Raw genomic sequence first — 19,417 nt, forward strand, 5'->3', positions numbered from 1 at the left:
GTTTCATGAGGCTCTCAGATGTTGCCTGGCACAAAAAAAAAAAAAAAAAAAAAAGGAGTGGGGGGGGAATTAATGAATTAATGGAGTGGAACTGCCTGTAGATATTAGATTTAATAATAATAAAAAATCTCTGTTGTGCTGAAAGTCAGCGGTATGCTTGCTGGGTGATACTGCCCTCCCAAACCAAGACAGGGAAGTAGGTATTTGGGTTACCTACGTCTGTTGGCTGTGCTGGCTAAATTAAGGAACGATTGGCTTTCGGTTCCTTAATTTCTGCCACTCAGGCCTGTCCCTGAGTAACAGCTGCTAATCCCTGGTGCTGCCAAGGCCACAGCTCTGGCGGCAGCAGGAAGCGGAGCAGGGGGGAGCTGGCACCCAGCAGCCTTGCCCATGAAAAGCCAGGGCCACCGTGGCGCACAGCGGTGCGGGATTAACAGCGCACAGCTCCTGCGCGCGATGAAATGTCACCGAGGCAAGGCAGCGAGGATCCAGCAAGGGGAACGCTCCCAAGCCCCTGTGGGTGTACCAGCGGCTGTGTTTCCTGCCTTTCAGTGGAATGAGCACCTGTGGGTGTCCTTCTGTGAAGCAAATACACAGCAGCTTTATCTTGCACCCCTACACTAAGAAATGTTAGATGAATCTTTTGGTTCCTGGTTGTCCACACCCCGAGGAAAGGTCTTCCCTCAACAAACAGACGTGGTCTGCCTCAAACTTTATTTTTCTTGTCCTCTGGCAATCTGTTACTTCGCCACCAAAGTCTTTGAGCTCCCCATCAGCCTGATTTTCCACTGGCCTGGTGCTTCATCATGTGGACCGCAGCGATCGCCACTAGACGTGCGGCCGTCACCCGCAGGATCGAGGTCACTCGGGCCTCCAGGGCCTTCGTGTAGTGGTGAAGCTCCAGAGAGTGAGGCTAAGCACTACGAAGTGTCTCGTTGCCTCTGGGAATGAAGGCATTTGGAAGGAGTCGTGACTTGCTGCCTGTGTACGTGCCAAGCAGCCTCCCTGCCCTTGGGGAGCTCTGTCCTGCCAGCGGTGCACGCTCGTGATCTCTGCGGGTATGGGAGGATCCAACTGAGGAAAGACGTGCTTGCATGTGTCACTGAAGAAAATGTGGTCTTGAAAATGTTGGTTGGTGCAGTGGGATGTGAGCCTTTAGCTCTGCTTTGGTTTAGCAAAGACCTTTCCTCTCTTCCTCTTGGCGAGAGTTGGCCAACAGAAAGCCAACGTGGAGCTTCCTCGCGCCCTCCTTGGCAGGCAGCTGCTGCCCGGAGGAAGCCTGGAGGGTTCCTCTGGTCCCTGCAGGCTGGTGCCAAAACCTGGAGCCACCCCTCCTTTCTCGGGTGGAAAAACGGAGACAGAAGTCACTTTCCTGTCAGTGAGCCTGAGAAAATGCAAGAGCCTTGACGTGGTGAAGCTTCTGAGGCACAGCAGCATTGGCACCTAATGCACAGCTCACCTCCTCGGCTGCTGGTAGGTATGTATCTATATTTAAACGTGAGTGCTTCTGTCACTGTGCCTCTGAGACCTTAACGTTAGAACTGGGGTGTGTGACAGAGAAAAGAGGAGAGAGGCGGTGATAATTTATATGAAACCCTGGGGGCACGAAAACTGGGCGGGCCCTGGTGGCTTTGGACACCCCCTACCTTGCCAGGTCTTCCCTTGAGGACGGGTGGTGGGAGCTGCAGGTGGTGGATGAAGCTCACTACCCGCTGAGGGAGAGGAGGACGAAATCTGATAGTCCTTACGTGCTGCTCGCCCTGCCTCAGTCCCAGACATGCTGGAACCGGCGCGGGAGACAGCCAGGGGCTGGGCAGCTGCCTCGTACAGCTCTCCGCGCACACCCGCCTGCATGATGAGGCTTAGATTAGAGGTGTACCAAATCCCTGACTGTGCTGCTTGGCCAAATATCTCAAAAGGGTTTGTGGCCAAAACTAAGGAGAAGTATTCATGGAATAATATATCTACCATGCCTTCAGCTGCTGTGAAGCAGAATGGCAGTGAGATCCCACTTTGCCATGCAGAAGGCAGCGCGGTTAATGGAGGGGGAGGAAAAATGAGTGTGATTTGTGTTAAGGAACGCTACGAGGGAGCAGAGCTGGTTTTGTTAGGAAGTGCAGAGGTGGCTGGTGTCGCTAGCAGAGGCGGTGGCTTTTGGTGTGACCTCGCCAGATGCCAGCGAGCTGCTTACAGCGCCTGCAGGTCAGGAATTCCCCTCCTGTACCTGCTGCCACTTCTGCTTCTGAGCATCTGTGGTTAGCAGGGGTTTCTTAAATGCAAAAATAAGTTCTCACCAAATAATCACCTGCTTCTCAACCTGCTTCTCGACCGAAGCAGGCCCTTTTAATCAGCTAAGAGTAGCATCTGCTCTCACTCGCGGCAGTCTCACAGCCTTACTCTGCTTCCTCTCCCAGTGCATCTTCTCGGATTGGTCCTTTGCGTTTGAGTTATGCCAAGCTGCAGGACAACACTCGGACAGGATGAGAAGGAAATGGAGATTGTCCCAGCAGCCTGTGACTACAAGTCTAACCTGATAAAATATCCCTGTTGGAAAAGGGCAGGCAGACAAGGAGGCTGCACTGATTTTGCCCTGTTTAGCTTCACTCCTTGTGTTGGTCCCTTTGCTTTGTCTTAAAAACTCTTCAATACAGGGTGGGTCCTTCTGTAAGTACAGAAGCTCACATTACACGATGCTAGCATGCAAACAGGACTGCTGCATCTGTGCAAACGTACCTGGCCTGCTGAACTGCTTGGGAGCTGTGGCTGCCAGCCAGATCTCATTCTGTCCTTCTCAGCCGAGGCGACCTTGGGACTTATCAGCAAACTGGAAATTGCCGTACAATTTCCTTTCTGGCCTGTCAAAGGCCATAAACTGTGACTGGGCTGCTCTGGTCAGCCCTCGTGAACAATTCAGCAATTTCTTGTTAGCCCTGAGCAGGCGTCTGCTCTGCCGAAAATGTGTTGGAAACCAGAGGGTCTGGTTCTCATTTCTGTTCTGGACCACGTATTATAGGAGGGATGGCCTAGGGAGGTTTTGGTGTTAGTAGGTGGGAGCTTTGCACATGGATGGAGCCATTCAGCACCTTTGTGAGTGTGGGTCTCAGTGCACCAAATCGAGAGGTAATTCTTGCTAAAAATCAAAGGGATCTCTGGTAGTAGTTGGGCTCGCTGATCCTTGTGTGTCCCTCCCAGCTCGGGATATTCCGTGACTCTAGCGGATGGGGGCAGCTTCCTGAGCACGAGGTGAGTCGCTGAGCACCGCTGCCAAAGGCCCGACCAAAGGCCCGAGGCCTTCGGAGCCTCCTCCAGAAGAAATGGCCCTGAAAAGCCCCGCAGGGTGCTGGAGACCCAGCCTCAACACAACTGCATTTCCAATGGCAATTAGCTGAAACTTCGTTTTGTCAAGATATCCCCGTTACAGGAAACGATAACGCACTGGCAGAAGTGCAAGGGTAATGATTGCAGGAATGTGCTGATAAATGAGCAGCACGGGAAGCAGACCTGGCCTGTCTCCAAGGCTCACCGATGGGCAGGAGCAGTACAAAGAAAAAGGCACTGAGAAGCAGGGCCCAGCCTGATCCGCACCGCAGCTCACATAAAGGTTTCTGCTGACCCCAGTTTCTTCAGGCTGTACCAAGCGTGGTGAGAGCTGTGGTGGAAGTTTCCCTCCGAAATGCTTTGTTGCTGCAAGCTGCGGTTGGTGTAGGGTATGGATAAACTCTGAGGTAAGCGTAGGGTGTGGATAAAGTGAAGAGCTCCTCTGCTGAGGGAAAGCTGGCCACCTCTCAGAACAAGGCTGTAAGGGAGCAAAATGCGGGCACCGATCTGCCCTGCTTGCAGGGGCAGAAGGGGTTAGTTGTTCTGGCCGTTTGAGCCTACACCTTGATATCTTCCAATAGATGCAGTCATGCACGTGTTCCTCCTTCGAAAACCCATTAATACTCGCTTTGAAACATACTCGCTCTCATAGAGAGGGCTTTGCAAAATTGCTATCATCTTATTCTCTGTCGTTAAGTCTCAAGAGAACAAGGTAAGAGGTTTGGAGGATTTGCCGCCATGCTCACCTGATTGTAACGTCACGAGTCTGTTAAGTGTGGTTTGGAGGTGATGACTGTGCTCTGGAAGGTGATGGAGATTTTGTGAGGTTACGGACACTGGGACAAAAGCAGGCTCAAAAACAAGCCCAAAAGATGAGCTGGGGACCAAAGGCTGGTCACCCTGCTCTGGTCCCTGGAAAATCATGGAGTGACCTCTTTGGGGTCACTTTTCTGGGTGTACAGAGGAGAAGGTGACAGACAACAGTCAGCAGGGCTTTACGAAGGGAAACTCATGCCTGGTTACCTTCTTGGCAATGACTGATTTGTGGATGAAGGTGGAAAAAGGGATGTCATTTACCTCAACTTCAGCAGGGCTTTTGATGCCATGTCCCACGTATTCTCATATCCAAACTAGGACACTGCTCTGGATGGCTGAGTGGGCAGCCATAAAACCAGTAGTGCTCAGGGCCCCCGTGCTTGACAAGCTTTCACCTTCTAGTTTGGAGCATGAGGCAGTGACCCGCATTAAGATAAAGGTGAGAAAGGCGAGTCTGAAAATATATAATTTATCTTCTCTGTTGTAGTTGGCAGTGTCTCCAATTCAGATGATTCCACTAAAAAATACGTGGTTACCGAGATAAAAGCACGTGCCCAAGCTCAGCCCTGTTTGTAGGCATTCTCCTCTTCAGCCCCATCTCAGAAGCTGCAGCCCCTGCTGCTGCTGCAGCCCCCTGCAAGGCCACGTGGTGACACGCCAAGGCAGTTCCTAATGAATCAGACCTCCTCTGCACGTATCTGCTTTGCTACAGGACCAGCCCCGGTTAATTCGTGAGGGCTCGAGCAGGGGCAGCTCTGCATCCCTGTCCTGGCCCCCGCTTTGCCTCGCTGCGTCCCCATCCTCCAGCAGGGAGCAGAGATGCTTTTACTGCCTCCAGCAAGTTTTGGCTACCCCTTACCTTGTTTTGAAGCTGCCAGAAGCCTTCAGATTATACCGTGACATAACATTCGTGGTGCCCTTGGGGAAAACCCTCCTGAGCTCCATCCATTTTCCCCTGGGTGCGTGTCCCAGGATGAATCCCATCCCTGATGCAGAAGGCTTCCCAGGCTGTAGGTGTCTGTGCCACGAACGGTTGGCTCCAGGAGGCCGTGCTGACACCTACGAGCTTGAGAGGTTTCCCTCACCCTCATAATTGACATAATTATGCCGTTAAGGGAGTGAGGAGTCGGCCAAGATTCGTGTCAAAGGGGAGCCAGGATGGTGTCTGGATGCTGGGCACGGCCCCGTCCTGCAGGCAGAGCAGGGACCTGGTGTAGAGAGTTTCACAGCAGGGTTTCATCTCCTGTACACGGAGATGAGGAGGAAATCCACCCCAATGATGTATCATGCTCACGTGCAATATTTTATGTCGATTTGATGCTGGCAGAGGCTGCTCCACATCAGGTGCTGGGTGCTCGTGCTGGGTGTGATGGCTGGAGGGACCCACCCCTGCTGCTCCTCACAAACCGTGTGTCTCCTCAGCGCCAGAAAGCTGCAATGAGGAACAAAAGCAGGTGAAAGCTACGGGCAATGCCCTGTGTTTGTCAGCCGCAGGGAAACTGAGGAGCCAGCACCATCTCAGCCTAGCAGCTCCTGGCCACTTGAAAAGGGATAAAAGGGTAAAACAGGGTTGTGTTGCCAGATACGTGTGGCACTTGACTTTTTGCTCTCAGTTATCTGAGATCTGCAGCGAGCCCCAGAGCTCCCTTTTCGCGTCACCGCAGAAATCATTGCTGCTGTAGCACAGAAACCTAATTTTAACCCAGATTTTAAAGGAAATGAGGCGTGTAAGCTCACGCTAGCTGTCTGTCCATCTGCTTTGCCAGCCAGCTATCTGCGTCTGCCTGTCCCCTGCTTACCACAGCCTCTGATGTCATTGATCAGCTCTAATTAATTGGGTGGGTGGGCAGTGGTTTGAGGGGGGGAGTTTTGGGGCCAAGCTTGGTGAGAGATCGGGCTTTGGTCCCTCTGCCATTCCATTAGCTATTTTGCATAGCTAACAGTAAATTCTATTCTTCTAGTCCTTTAAACATGAAAGCTTGCTTTAAAACATCTTCCTGAGATATCCTGAAGTAATTCCCAATCTCATTTAGCAAAATGCTCTGTATTTTCAGTCTTCAAGCACCATAAGCCCCACAGTGAGGTTGCTCCAAGGGGAAGCACACCTAAATGTCACCGTGGACTTGCTTTGCTATGTTGCTGGTTTTATGGGGGTAAGAAGCACTTAATAGTGGGTAGTCACATTTTTATTAAAAAATGACCTTGGACAAGGTTTCCACTACCTCGAAGGGAGCTGCACTCTGCCAGAAGTCCCAGTGAACAAGAGCAGGGGCTCTGCTGACTGCAGCCAGAGGCGGCAGCTCCACCACTTACCCCATGTGTGCCCAGTCCTCTGCCTGGGCCTCGTGCTGATGTTGCAAGGAAGGAGCTCACATCCACGTAAACCTGGTGCAGTTATGCCCCAAAACCCAGCTTTGCCACCCTAAAAGACCTTTGGCCTCCAGCTTGGCACGAAACTGATCACACGGTGCGGCCGGGCACTGGGCCCTTCTGGCCCCTTGCCTGCCAGCTCTTTCAGGAGCTTTTTTCCCTTCCTGAGCCCTTCCCAGAAGTGAAGCAGGGTGAAACCTATCCGGTGCACTCAGGGGAGTTTAATCACCCGTTTAATCACCCCGCTGCACCCACGTCACGGGGCCTGTTACAGGAAGGAGCTCCCGGAGACGCCATCCCCTTCCCACCTTCCCAGCCCAAATATTTCCTGGGCGGCCGCGCTGCTGTCGGCTCTGCCGTGCTGCCGGAGGAAGGGCTGGGTGAAATCGATGAGCAGCTTCCATTTACTGTAACAGGCTTAGGTTTGGGTCAATGGGTTTCTTCTCCCCGCTAATCATCGCTGCAGTCGGCTGGGCAGGTGGCACGGGGAGCTGGGAGTGGGATTGCCCTGCAGGGAAGGAGGACGACCCATTAGCGATGCGCAGAGCGCTCTCTGGCTTGCGTTCGCTCCCTCTGCCTGTCTTTTAATTGTGACCGGGGTTACGGGCGGAGGAAGGGCTGGGATTAGTTTATATAACCATTTTTCATTAAAAGGATTACTCGGAAGCAAGTGTCCCCTGCGCAGGTTTCCCCTGATTAATCCCTGACATTTCTGAGAGTCAGAGTGCTTCCCGAGCCTTTCAGCTCCCTGACAGCCTTTCCTACTCGCTCAACCGATGCTGAAATTGGATTTTAAAATTACCTGCAAGCCCACACTGCTCCTCATCAAGAAGCCTGCATAAGGCGTTCGCCCCATGATGGGAACCAGCTGCGTGCCACCAGCAGCCCCCCTGAAACCCTCCGGAGCTGCTGGCCACGAGCGTTCCCATGGCCAAACCCCACTGGTGTTCATGTTTTGGGGGTGGGAGGCATTGAGTTGCCTCTGCAGGGACGTGGGAGGCAGGTTGTTGGTCCCCGGGGAGCAGCTCGCCTGCTGCCCCCAGCAGAGCCCATCACCACGATGCGCCCTCGCAAGGAGCGTCACCCATCCACCAGCAAGGGGGCCGGTGGCCAACCGGGCTTGGGGACATCCAGGTTGGATCTCTTCGGGGTTTGGCTTCCCCTGGGGTGGTGAGCCTGTGGTAATGAAGCCGGCGGTGATGAGCAGGCTCCCTGAATGTGGCTGGGGCTTGGACGGAGGCCAGGGAGACACGAGGTGTTCACGGCTCTGCCACGATGCACAAAGGAGCTGTGCCAGTCAGATGCATTGTTCAGCGTGGTTTTCCCTGCTCGGCTCTCTTCTTGACCTCCTGTCCCTGATGGAGAAAGGTCTATAGTGAATAACTGATGAGGTGGGTGCAAAAGAACAAAAAGTTTGGAAAGAGAACCAGTGTAAAGGTAGACATCGTGTCAAGAAGAAAACAGGAAGAGGCAAAGACTGAAGCATAGGGTCACAGAATGGTTTGGGCTGGAAGGGACCTTAAAGACCACCCAGTTCCAACCCCCTGCCATGAATAGTCCACCCTTCAGATACTCCTCTCTCCAATTAAGAGAGATGAAGAATGTTCCAGGTTTCATCTGGAAAGCTTGCAAACTCTGGAGAACATACAAGGCTGTGAAATGGGCACCAGGAGAAGCACTGGGCTAGAAACTTTGCAAGGACCAGGAGGTGGTCCCAAAGTTTTGCTGGAGCCAGTCTCAACACCTGAGACAAGGCTGCTGAATGGGGCAGGGTGCACGAGAAAAGGCAGAGATGGGGAGCGTGGAAGTGAGCAGTCTGGAAAGAGCTCTGAGGGCCAGGGCTGCAGAAAATAAAAGATGATGTGATGAGGGAAACAGCTAAGACAAGGAACTGCCCTGCGAGTGAAGAGTCGAGAAGGACAGCTGTGATGACTTGGATGTGTGTCAGGAATGGCCCCTAAAGGATTCCCTACATGGCCACACACATCACAGCACGAGGCACTAGAAATAGAAGGATGCTGAGCACTGGACAGGCAGAATCAAGAGTAAAACCAAGTTAAATGGTTTGGAGACACGTGAAGCAACTCCAAGACCAACAGGAGAAAAAGGAACCTTTTTACTGAGCCAATGGACTACGAATAAAAATAATAATAAAAATCCATTTCAATTTCCTTGGTTCTACTACTTTATAGAAGGCTTTAACCATGACTTGGCTCAGCCAAAGATCTCGGAGCAGCCTGAGGTCAGGCACGGGAGAAACCATGGAGCATTGTGGTTGCCTGCTGGGAGGGATGACATTTCGGGAGGCTTTTTTCTGCTGCTCTTTGATGGCTTTCTGAAATTCCTCTTCGCTTTGATTTGCATCGAAATTTGTATGCACCCAGCTCGTGTTTAGGAGCTTTGAAGTGTACTTCAGGTAGCAGCAAAGGGTCGGTGGGTATTAAATGAATAATGAAACGAGCAGAAGCAGTTAGTGCAGACACAAAACGGAAAGCATGGGTGTACAAAGAAATGATCCCATCACCATTCTCATAAAGATAAAGCACGTTCTTTATGCGGGTCAGAAGAACGTCTTTCAGGAATCCTGATGGGTCTGGCTTAGTAGAAATAACAAACCCGGGCAAGAAGGAAGGCAAGAGCTTTGATTTACGCGGCTGAAGGTGTGTTCTTCCTCTGGCAGGGCGTCTTGCACTGTGCTGGGTCTTGTGCCCACAAACCCCCGGGGGGAATCTTACCTCTGGGCAGAGACAGAAAGGTGCAGCTATCGTGGGCAAACGGATGGAAATAAATGTGTCGAGCGACAGCACAGCATTTTAAAACACACCAGACCAAAGCAGCAATTTGTAACCCTTGGTGCAGGCTGTGCATCTCCCTCTAGCAGTTGCCTTTGGGAGACACCCCAAAACCACGAACCTCCTCCTATGCTAGCACCAGAGGTGCATCCTGCATCCTCCTCATCACAGGAGGGCTACGATCTACAGAAAACTGAGGGCATGGCTAAAGCGTTCGCGTATTTCTTGCAGATAAAAACCTGTAGCCATAAACACACACGCAGAGCTGCTCTGACTGATGGAGCCATCGGGGCTTGCTCGTCCCCAGGACTTAGCTGTCTGTCAAAGGCAGCTGCTCAGAGGCTGAATTCTGTTATTATTAAATTTTGAGTCAATCCCAGCCTGAATGGCTGCTGCAGTCCCTCACCACCTTTCCCTTGGCAGGGGAGCTGGGGCAGATGCACGAAGGCTGCTTGGTGCCCAACCGGGACTAATTGTGACTGAATGAAGCACATCTTCTGTCTTGCAAATCGCCTCATCTTGCTTCAGTACTCAGGAAAACCTGGGAGAAAGGAAAAAGAGATTTTTAAGTTCCATGGAGTTTTTTTTCAAGCATTCAGGGTGTGCTGTGGGTGGGCTTGTGGCTGCAGAGGTGATAAAATTGCTTACATTTCTCAGCAGTAGTAATGCAGCTGATGAGCTACTCTTTTTTTCCAGGAAAAGTATGATTTCACCATAAAGGGATTTTTTTTTTTTTTTAAGGGAACAACTAAATGAAAAAATAAGCTAAAATAAAATCAAGTGAGATCCTGGAAGTCAGGAGGGAAGAATTGCACAAAAGCAATAAAATACTTTGCTTCAACCCTTCCAAAGCGAAATGCTTGGCTTAGCGTTTTGTAAGGCAGCGTGTTGTTTTGAAATTCATTTAATGTAAAAAAAACCTGTCGGTTGTTGAAATGACAACAAACACTTTGACAGGCATCAAAGGATCTGCTTGTCTTTCGAAAGTTGAGTTTCGCAGGAATTGCCAAAACTTGCTGGTTTCGATCCAGCATAGACTAAAAGCCCGTTGCAAAACTGGGGAATTCCCTGCAAGATGGAAATTCCAGCTCCCGCACGGCACTTGGTTCTTGCACGGGCTTTGTGCTCTTGCCTGCACTGTCCCCGTTTCACCGGGACTCCCTGAAGTGAGGCCGCAGAGGCCGTGCCTCCTGCTGGGTGCAGAGAGGCCGGAGCCAAGCTCTGCTCAGCGGTGCCCAGTGCCAGGACAGGAGGCCATGGGCACAGCCGGGCACCCAGGAGGCTCCCTCTGAGCACCAGGCAGCACTTCTGTGCTGGGCGGGTGACGGAGCCCTGGCACAGGCTGCCCAGAGAGGCTGTGGGGTCTCCTCCTTGGGGATCTCCAGAAGCCGCCTGGACGTGGTCCTGGGCAGCCTGCTCTGGGTGTCCCGCCAGCCTCAGCCCTCTGTGGTTCTGTTTCCATGATTCTTCTTCTCCACCTGGACATCCGTGTCTACCAAATGGCCGGGACTGCTCCCATCCCAGGTATCTCGCCCTGTGCGGGTTGGACAGACAGAAGTTGAAGCACTTGGGGGCAAACCCTTCTGGGCAGTGTTGCAACACGTGGGAGAGCAAAATGTGTAATGCCCTTCGGGAGCATCCCTGCTGGTCCTGCATGCAGGTCTTCTCCTGCACTGCACTGAGCCACAGCGCTCAGGGATGAGGGGAAGGCACCAGCACCCACGCCTGGGGCAGGATGTGCTCCAGCCGGCGTCAAATAAGAGCTAGGAGAGGGAAGAGGGAAAGTGATGGAATAAAAGAATAAATCCATTTGATTTGTCAGAAAAATGATTCTACGTGGTTGAAAAACAGAGAACGGTTTACTTTGGTTTCTAGTTTTATCTCCTGTGATTCACAGACTGACTCATATCAGTCCATTGCCAGTTATACGAAGCAATATATTCTTCAAGATACACGATGTCCTGAAATTTTCATAATGAGTAAAATTCAGATTAGGGTCTCTATTGTTGCACTGCTGGATCATAGTGACATGGTATGGAGAGAAGCACGAACAAGCTGGCAGGGCTGAAGTCACACAAACCTGTGCTTTAATTAGGGACTCATAAAGTTTGTCCCAGATAGGAGCTCCCCTGCAAGACACGTGCACAGCACTCAGCCACCAGCAGCAAGGCAACGAGTCCGGATTCAGATGGGTATAAATAAGGCTGGGCTAATGAGCCCTACTTCTGCTCCCTTGTAGAAATGCATCAGGGAAACTGAGGGCTGTAGGACTGCCCTGGATCACCACGTCTGACCTCCTTTTGCCCCCAGCTCTTCACCATTGAGTGCTGCCTGTAAAGTTACTGTGCTTTAGGCTCGACTGGATTGGGGTCCCTGTAAGCCTGCCCAGAGGCTGCTCTGAGCCTGCTGCATCCCTCAGTGACCAAGGTATTTGGAGAGTGCTTCCAGCCCCCTCTCATCAGGCTGGAAACGCCAGCCTCTCCCCCAGGACTGGATGTCCTCCAGTGGCTGCGGGTTGCCCCTTGCGTTATTTCCAGCCCCATTCAGCACATGGACCCTGAAAGTCCTTGTCTGGACACATGGGCTTTCTCCGGGAAGATCAGGGCACAAAATGCTCGTGAGCTGATGAAGCTTTTAGTGCTCGACAAAGACCTGTCACTTGTTGGGGCTGATGCTGCTGTAGGTCCATCTTCCTCGTGGATTGCTGCTGTGATGGGGGCTTCATGCTTAGATTAAGTCTTTTCATTATAAGACTAGCTGCTTCATCTATTTTTTCATTTCATGTTTCCGTGTGTAAGACACACCTATGATCAGCACCTGGAATATTTAAAGCGAGCAATTAGGATAATTACTTTTGCTAGGATAACACCAGCTCCGTGAGGGAGGGCCAGGACGCTGTGATTTCACATGTTGTTCAAAGGCAGGGCAGAGGCTGCTTCTGCTCTGGCTGCCCCGCAGGCTGCCTCTTGCTCATTATTTCTTACTGTAAACAGCAGTCGATCCCTCAAACAAGCCCAGAACAGAGACGGAGCCGGGGCTGAGGATGTGGCCTGCTGCTGTTGCTGCACAGGCAGAGGCAATGCCATAAAGCTGCCCACCGAGCTCCTGGCTTCCCTCCACGATGCCCAGGGGGAAGCGAGGGGTTTTGTAGCGGTCCTTAGAGATGGCAGGGACCGTCCTGGGGGCCTTTCGTGGCTTCTCTTTGCTGACCATGGCAGAAGGATGGATAATTGTGGCTTGAGTTGCTCCCTCCTCTCAAACTGTGACTCCACCGGAGGCACCAGTGCCAGTCGTCAGCGCCAGACGACCTGTGAATCCTCTCGGTCTCTTTGTGAGACATTTCTCTAACTCCGGGCACTGCTGATCTGGATAGAGGGTCTTAAAGGATGATTTTCTCCAAAAAGAATTCCAAATAAAATTCCACAATTAAAACCTTAATTATTGCCTAAATAACTTCAGCTAAATTACCAGCTGCAGCTGAGCAGACCCGTTGGGACATTTGGGGATTATAGCTAATGCAAACAGAACTGAGATGTATTTCTTCACAATATTGTGTTAAGTAAAATCCTCAAATTCCTCCAGTGTTATTTTAAAGAACTGCGTGTGATAAGTCAACTTGGTTATGTGCTGTGTGAAAAATTGCCAAATATCCCACAGGGCAAATATGAAAAAGCAGCAGAGAAGACATTCGTAAGAAATGAGACTTTATTGACTTTTTTTTTTTTATCCAGCCTTCAAAGGCCATCAATCAAATATTGTTGAAGGCTGATTTTGCAATTTCATTGCAATTCCAGAGGGTGGGTAGTAAAGTGAATCTCATGTTGGCATATCATTGATTGTGTGATTTTTCTTTTTTGAACCAAAAAAAGAAACAAAGCAAGAGAGAGAACAGTGATGGAGAGCAAGGAAGCGACGAGAGCCCATGGTCCGGTCCCTCCTGATACCAACAGCGGCTGGTGCTGGTCCGTCACAGAGGCAGGATTCACCCCAACGAGGACTAAGATGGAAAAGCAAAATATCATCAGGGAAAAGACTTATGAGCAGACCAAAAAAGTCTGAATCCTGCACTTGGGTTGTTGTTTTTAAACGGAGAAACAATGAGTAGTGTCACAGGTATCCGACGCAGCCTACAGTATATTTTTCTTGATCTTTTTTTCCTTTGCAGTTGCCAAACACTGATGTTCCAGCAGATTAAAACTGAATAATGGCTTTTACTCTGTGCCACAACGCGTTTCTGCTTTGCAAGTGGTATGTCTTGAGCAGCAAAAGCAGCAGACGACAAACCCATCAGCTCGTGAAGGATCGCACGGTGTCACAGCCACCATCCAGCCCACACGAGAGCAGCTGTTCCTCCCCTCCCTCCGACACTTGTGTTGGCCTCTCTCTGCTTGTCAGCCACAGAGATGCTTCCCTTTGCTTCTGCCATCTTCTGCAAGCCTTTAAAAATCCCAAATCACACACTCCATTACCACACTCCATTACCAGTGGCCACAATTGATTATTTTCCTAGCCACATGTCTCGTATTTCAAGGGCCAAAAGTTTTCTCTTTCCTCCTAAGTGTTCAGACTGAACATAGCCTCTACCAACATCTTTTCATCTATTTAGATCTATTTTTTTCCTACTGCTGGTTTAGTCCCTATCTCAAAGAACTTACACTATGAGAACAATGATTCAAATCCTCCAGGGCCTAAAGTGGCTTTAGAGCTATTAATTTCCAAGAACTACTGCATATGACACCAAGTGAGGACTCAACGCTGATAATTTACAGAAGCAATATGTTTTTAATGCAGTTTCCTAAGTGAGTTTGTGATACGAACAGCAGTGGAAGAGGAAGAGCTGTGTGCTGAGGAGGGAACAAGGGGCACAAAGGCTAAACAAAACTGCAGGTGGAAGGGTAAAACCAAGGAGGGACCAGGCAATAAATGGCCTGAGGTAGCTCGTAGAAGTATTCCTGCAATCTTGCTTCCAGATGTTGCTTCTCAGGGTTTGGATCCATCTGGAGATGGGACGCTGTGAGCTCGACCGCTGCCAGTTGCTGATGCTTCTTCCTGGAAGGCTGCGAGGGGCTGCTTTTCTCAACGTCTTAAATGAGACGTCCTTGAAACGTCGGTAAGTATGACAGTGTGATGGAAGGGATTTACAGCAGATCTATCTGCAATGTGTATGAGGAGAACAAGACAAGCCACGAAAGGAAAAAAGAAAGCAAGCAGAATTGTAAATGTGTGAAAATGTAGGGTTTATCTACTAACACCGAATTTAACATCCCAGGAACAACCCCGTTGTTCACCGTTACACCTTACTATGTGTTATGCGCCAGTGTCTCCTGCAAGGCTGTTTCTCTTAGCAGTGGGAGCCTTTCTTTCCTGCTAGACTTTGAATTTGATTTCCAGATTATCTTAATTATTTTCAAACTGAGTCAAGATATTGGAATGTTTCTTTTGGAGTCATCTAGAATGAGCTTTTTCTTCTTTTCTGTGAGCTTCGTTTCTATTTCTGTATAGAGTTCATGAAGTGCCTTGTCTTAAAATCTTCTGCAGCTGACAAGTTTCCATGGGAGCTTTGCACACAAAAGGCTTTGTCCGAACAAATCCTTGGTGCTGCTGTTGCAGATGAAAGGCATGAAATGATATATGTGAAACTGCCTGATCGGACAAACATTTCCTGGCAAAATTAAAGGGAGGAAAGTATCCAAGGTCCCTGGACAACTTTGAACAATATTTCAGATGTCTCCATTGTGACAGGGGGCAATGAGAAAAGAAGGGAACAACGGGAAGATGCATTGAGCCGCTTACCTCTGTCGTGTCTTGATTAACGCACCTGAAGGGTAGCAGCTGTGATTGAACACGAGGTCCAGTGCTGAAGGCACCGACAGAAACACATTTTGACAGGAGGAAAGCAGATAGCTGAAGCTGGATTTTCTATATATGTGGATATTGTTAAGTATTATGTTTATCTGAGTGGGAAGGAGGGAAGGAAGGAAGGAAGGAAGGAAGGAAGGAAGGAAGGAAGGAAGGAAGGAAGGAAGGAAGGAAGGAAGGAAGGAAGGAAGGAAGGAAGGAAGGAAGGAAGGAAGGAAGGAAGGAAGGAAGGAAGGAAGGAAGGAAGGAAGGAAAAAAGGAAGGAAGGAAGGAATGGAGGGAGGGAGGGAGGGAGGGAGGGAGGGAGGGAGGGAGGAAGGAAGGAAGGAAGGAAGGAAGGAAGGAAGGAAGGAAGGAAGGAAGGAAGGAAGGAAGGAAGGAAGGAAGGAAGGAAGGAAGGAAGGAAGGAAGGAAGGAAGGAAGGAAGGAAGGAAGGGTCTTCTCTGGGTTTAAAGTATTAAACAGAGGCTAAATAACCAGTTCCGAGCTCTGTAATGATGAATCACTGACGACGTGAAGTGATTCCTACTTAAAGTATCAGTTCTTGGAATGGGACTTTGGGCTATTCAGTAAGGAATAAAGTTCCCTGAAAGTAACCCCTGCCTTGTTTGTCAGCTGGTGCTTTGATTTGGCAGCATGCGCGGATACTACTTTACCTCTTTGACTTTCCATTTGTGCGTACAGGTGTACCCTGCCCTATTTCAGCCATGAACTGGATGACGTGCCAATGCAGGGGCCTGAGTTAACTCCTACTGAACTCAGTGTCCCCTAGTGAGAGGTCCGAGACCCTGCTTGGCTCCTGTGGATGGTTCTCCTTCCTCACGCAGCGGTGCTTAAAGCAGTGGGGATATAGCACGGTCACATAGCCTTAGTTCATGTGACTGGACTTATCTGTATGCCGCAGAATGAGCTGATTGCTCCACTTTTGCATGAGCTGATTTGTTTTGCATTCTTGGTATGAGTGTTATTCCTTAAGGGGAAAGATTTCCTGACTGCAGTTATATTTGTTCTTATTACAGTCATCCCCCATCTCATTGTGCTTAATTTACTTTCCTAATGTTGTCAAGTTTCTTTCAAAATGAGAATCCAAGTTCTGATATACCAAAAATATCAAGCAGGACTCACCAAAGCCTGGGTAGAGTCACCGCCCTGGAGACTAGTGAATTGCTGGAGAGAATCTTCTTAGAAAATGTGAATAATAGAGCTATTTTTGGATGGTCTTTTAAAATCAGCGTCTGTCTAAGAAGGGTTGCTTCTAGCATAGGCTTCGTTGTAATTGGAAAATGGATCCACTAAGCTCAATCATACACATATCCTACAGGCTGACAGCTCACATGCTATTACCTTTCTTTAATGCGGCATTTCTAAGTGATAATTATTTTAATGGAGTGATTAGTCTAGTTTGGAGCGGTTCAAGGAATTGCTGGTATGGATAATCACGTGTAACTTTGAAAAAAAATCACTTCATATAAATTTGACCTATAACCATATAGGTGATACAATCCCTAGAAAATGATGAGTAAAATCAATCTTTTTATCTCTATTGAGATACTTACATCTATTAAACAACGTTCTCCATTCTCTCTTTAATTATTTGTTCTGGCAATAAAACCTTTGGTGTCTGTTTAAGAAATAAACCTGGAGTTCAAAAACTCCCAGTAGGAACTGTGGTGAATATAATTTCATTATACATAGCAGAGAAGATGCATTATTCTATTTGCTGAACCCTTTGTAGTCTACTGGGAGAGTCCTTGAACAGAGAGGGGAAAATGCCTCCTTCTACAGGTTGCAATTTGGAACTCATTTGAGTTTAAATTTCAATCTCTGAGATGCCAGTGCCAAATGATTCACTAGCCAGATGAAGAAGAAATGTGACAGACACCCACTTTCTTTTGTGTTTGTCAGAATTGTCCCCGTCCTGTTTTGGACATGGGAGAGAAGATGCTTGGAAATCTACCTCCATTCTGCAACGACCGATTGCCTGGGCACAGGAGCTGGTATTGTGGTGCAAGGTCACTGGGTGAGAAAGGCATAACCATAAAAGTTGTTCACACCATGTCTGTTGGGAGAGAGATTCCCATAAGGGGAAATGTCCCTGCCAAGCAAATCGCAACGAGTGGATACCCAAGGAATGAGAACATCTGCTTTTCAAGAACCACCATCCCACGGGAAGGCTCTGTGGCTGCTGGTGCCTCCACTCCGCATGATGAAGGCTGAGGCGGGGGCGGATATATCTGTGCTGGCTCATTTCCCACTTGCTGACATTACAAAGTAGGGGATTACCCAAGGATTTTCCCTATTCTGAATGGCCGTGAAGGTAGGTGTGTCGGTCTGTGGTGAAGACGCTGGGAAAGGGGAGTTGCTGCAAACCACTGTGCTCCCTCCTTAGGGTCATGGGGGAGGACAGCAGATGGGTAAGGGCCTGGTCTGGTCCTGTTTCCTACAACACAAGGAGGGTGGCAGGGAGGAGGTGAGGTGAGGCAAGGCAAGACGAGGCGAGGCAAGGTGCGGCGAGGAGAGGAGAGCAGAGGAGAGGAGTATATAGTTTCCAGATAGAAACTAAGACACATGGGATCTTTCTTTGGCTTGTGTCTGAAGGTACAAATCAGCACCAAAGACTGATGGTATTCAGGAGGCCTCCAAATCATCCATCATATTTTTCCTGTTCTGGTTACTTTCCTATTCCTGATGAGTATATGTATGTATATACAGCTCACAGAGTTGTGATAAGCTGCAATAAATGCATTTGTAAGAGAGGAGAGCCTTCCCTGTCACAGTAGGCCATGATGACTCAACAACAGCTTGTACGTGCAATCAGTTCCCCCTAGGCAGACCCTTACAGTCTTCATCAATGTTTCTGAGAACAGGGAAGACTCAGCCAGTGATGTGGCTAAGGCTGCACCATCTTGTGAAAAGTCAGCTCTCTTCTAGCATGCCGTGTCTTGAAAAGGCAGACTTGATGTGATTAAAACCAATATTAGGAAAAAATACCCACCAAACGTGGCTGGCTCGGAGCAGCGTGATACCAGTCAGATGGGATGATCTTTGTCTGCGTTCCCAGCTGAGACTTGCTCGATGTCCTGAAGGGCAGCGCTCCTTGGATCACGTTCGATCAGCTTGCTTCGCTGAGCAGATCCCAGCCAGCTTTTGGGTTGTGGCTGGTAACGCAGTCCGAATTAGCCAGCAGCCAACCCTTCAGCCAGATGCTGGCCTCTGGCTTTAGGCAACAGGCTGCTTCAGAGGGCACCTGCTGAGGCAAAAGTTTCAACCCGGGCCTCGAGGAACAAGAGTTACAGCCTCATTGCACACATCCGGATTCATGGCACTCCCAGGGACAGCACGCTGGGACATCCCAACAGGAAGAGCTCTTTGTGGTCAGCTTTGAGAGCTACAGGGGAGCCTGTGGTGAAATCTCAAAATCAGTTAAAAAACACAGTCAAATGACAGAACTGCTTTCCTCTCTGTGGCGTTGCATTTCATAACCCATCCATCCAGGCTCGCTGGGTGAGTCATGACATGGAAGAGGAGATCTGAGAAAGAAGGACACTTTCCGTGTAATGACAAGGGCTTGTTGGTGCTGGCTGAGAAGACGTGAACTCTAAGTAGAGCTCATGGTCATCTTGAAACGTAATTCCTTCTATGCCCACCCTCGCTTCCATTTCTGAACTTCAGTCGAAGCAAAGCAATTCGAAGATTGCAAGGTGCCAGCCATTTAGGGGGATGTTTTTTCAAGTAAGTTTGTTGCCATGGACCTGTCTCCTTTTCTGAGTTTTACTGTGCAGGGTTTGTATTGAGGGAAATCAGGTAGGCTATAGTAAATAACCTACAAAGAAAAAAGATGCTTTTCCTAATTGTTGCCAAATCTCCTGGGTGGCAAGTGGGGAAAGGAGTAGGGAGGAGGATCTGGGTGTCACTGGGCCTGCCAGGCTTGGCTGTTTGCATGGGTATCACACTTTTAAGTCCTGTGACGACAAATCACATCACATTACAGCTCGGAGTAGCACGGTGTGCTGTAAGGAACTCCTGCAGAAACCGAAGCCACACAGGGTCTGTTGGCGAGCCGTGCCTTGACTTTAGCTTCCCAGCTTGAGCTGGGATTCTCATTAAGCCTCTATCATAAGCCAGGTTCTTCGCTTAAATTACAGCTTAGCTGTGGTATTTATAAAGCTTTAAACCCAACAGATGTCTTCTCATGTAGACACCATCTCAAACCATGCCAGTGCTGTGGATATTGACCCTGGCTGCAGCGATCTCTTTGGTAC

At 49.5% G+C, this 19,417-nt stretch overlaps 1 long non-coding RNA gene across 1 annotated transcript; it reads left to right on the forward strand.

Moving 5' to 3' along the window:
• The first annotated feature begins 1,492 nt into the window (after positions 1–1,492).
• Positions 1,493–15,421, forward strand: LOC308179956. The gene is made up of 2 exons (XR_013940694.1): positions 1,493–11,723; positions 13,166–15,421. It is a non-coding gene; the product is annotated as an uncharacterized lncRNA (long non-coding RNA).
• The last annotated feature ends 3,996 nt before the right edge of the window (positions 15,422–19,417 follow it).

This window comes from Anser brachyrhynchus (assembly GCF_964034855.1).
Source record: "Anser brachyrhynchus genome assembly, chromosome: 1".
Classification (NCBI taxonomy): domain Eukaryota; kingdom Metazoa; phylum Chordata; class Aves; order Anseriformes; family Anatidae; genus Anser; species Anser brachyrhynchus.